This window comes from Poecilia formosa, unplaced genomic scaffold (assembly GCF_000485575.1).
Source record: "Poecilia formosa unplaced genomic scaffold, Poecilia_formosa-5.1.2 Scaffold2738, whole genome shotgun sequence".
Classification (NCBI taxonomy): domain Eukaryota; kingdom Metazoa; phylum Chordata; class Actinopteri; order Cyprinodontiformes; family Poeciliidae; genus Poecilia; species Poecilia formosa.
Genome location: NW_006802677.1, coordinates 1 through 2,172, shown reverse-complemented (window position 1 = coordinate 2,172; position 2,172 = coordinate 1). Strand labels below are relative to the sequence as shown.

The following is a 2,172-nucleotide window of genomic DNA, read 5'->3' as shown; positions in this document are numbered from 1 at the left end:
GTTCAACCGAACTGTGCTGGCTTAGCACCGGTTGTTCGCGCCAAAATAAAAAAAAAGAAAATTATAATAAAACTGGTTATAAAACTGCTCAAAACTGCAAAATAACGCATTAACAAACAAAAATAATCACCATATGGTAAAACTTCAACATAACCAACAACATCCGTACAGAAAGCAAACGTATATCGCAGCAGCGAACTTTCCTCTGACTTACCCACAGCAGCGCAGAACAACGCTGTGAGGGAAGAGGGGGAGAAGCTATGAGGGCTGGACCGAGCTACGGAAGCCCAGGAGACACAACCGAGGCAGAGTGCAGAAAGGAGACCCCCGCAGGCAAAAACAAATAAAAATAACTGAAGATAAAATTCACAAATTCTCAATATAAAATGAATTATAAATCATGATTTAAAAAAAGTACATTTGTAATTCTGTTACACTGATTTCACTGCAGACCTTCTACTTCCTGGTTCTGCTGCTCTGAAAGAAAAAACTACAACCCACATGAGTTTCCGTCATATTTACTTTCACTTTGAATTACACTGTTAAGGTGCGACTCTGATCAGGTTGTTGGATCTTTATTTGTTGTTCAGATGGTTTTCTTCGACTCTTTTGATCGTTTGAACAAATTGTAAGTTTGATTTATTTACTTGAACTTTGTCTTCAGGAACTTTCCTGTTTCTTTCTGCTCTCTAAAGTTTGGAGAAAAGATTCACTGCTTATTTCATCTCAAAGTTTCATCTCTGCTGATTGAAGGTCAGAATTATATTACTGATAAACTGGAATCAAACAACATGATAAAAGGACGATGTTTCTATGATTACTTCTCTGAAAAATCTGCTTCATGTTTTTATTTCCTGTAATCAAACTCTGGTCTCCACCATCAAGGTCACAAAAAACAACAACTTGCTGCTTCCTTTCAAAGTAAAATATCTATATAATCTTTGATGCAGAATATAATCCAGTCACTGCAAATGATTAATTATTTGTTAATCATTTGTAGAGATTAATAATGAACTAAAATCCTTCCTGTTGTTCAGGTTGAATCAGTGAATGTAAATGTTGCTCCATGTCTCCATCTAGTGGACTGATAGTAGAAGTGCAGCAGCTGATGCAGCTTCCTCTGCCTCTCTGCTGTCTGACTGCATTCACCTGACACTGATATGAAGCAGAGAAGAAGAGCCAATCAGAGGAGGAGCAGCTGATCTTTTTCCAGCACTAATGATGTAAAGGATGATCAGAGTTGATGTGCAGATGAATGATGTGTGTTTCCTCTGCAGGTGAAGCTAGAAAGTGTGTGTGAGCTGATGTGAATTCAGCAGCATGGATCAGTGTGAGGACAGAGAGGAGGGAGTCCCTCCCTCTAAAACCACTCTGTGTGGGGAAGATGAGAGCCAGAGCAAAGGTCAGAGGTGAGGTCACCATCTCTAACTGTCCACAGCCCTTTTCACACAGCGTTCACTATATCAGGCCAAAACAGACGTGGTGATGAAGCTGCTGCTGCTCCTCTTTGCTGCTTCATCCAGACTGAACAGATTCAGTTTTAATCATCATGTTTCTGTCAGGATCCATCAGAGACTCAGACCAGAACCAGAACCAGAACCAGGACCAGAACCCAGCTGTGTGTCCTTTAAGAGCAACTGGTCAAAGGATGACATCATTACCTTTAAATCTCCTGGATCTCCACCATCAGAGAGGTGAGCTGTTTCTAACTGCTGATCTCTTTATCTGTCATTGTGGCCATGTGACGATACCAAGTTCTGCATCAACTTCATGTTTCCAAATGAAACAAAATCATGCACTTTGTCCAATAATATTAACACAGATACGCAAATCCATAAGTGAATTTCATTTCTAGGTTGATATTTGGATTGTTCTCAAAATCAATGAATCAATAAATCAGATTTCTAGCTTCTGACAATAAACAGATTTAAGCTGGATGATCAGACTTGCCATTGACAAATTAAATGATTCCAGTTTCAACTCTGCGGTTCAAACATCATGGATCATCAACCATTTCTGGATTTAATCTAAATTATACCTCAAGTGGATCTGATTCAGAACCAGATGGTCTCTATCGGACCATCTGGTTCTGAATGAAGCTCCATCAGATCCTCCTTGGATGGTCAGAGTGGAAACGACTCCTGGTTCTTCTCCATGTCAGAGCTCAACACT

The 2,172-nt window shown here is 39.7% G+C and overlaps 1 long non-coding RNA gene across 2 annotated transcripts; it reads left to right on the top strand.

The window, feature by feature from the left end:
- The first annotated feature begins 528 nt into the window (after positions 1-528).
- LOC103133359 (uncharacterized) lies at positions 529-1,720 on the top strand. Of its 2 annotated transcripts, none has more exons than XR_475729.2 (3): positions 529-628; positions 1,278-1,409; positions 1,563-1,716. It is a non-coding gene; the product is annotated as an uncharacterized LOC103133359 (long non-coding RNA). The 2 variants fall into 2 exon arrangements; XR_001661273.1 differs by lacking the exon at positions 529-628 and adding an exon at positions 774-885 and having other exon boundaries at positions 1,081-1,409; positions 1,563-1,720.
- Positions 1,721-2,172: the final 452 nt, after the last annotated feature.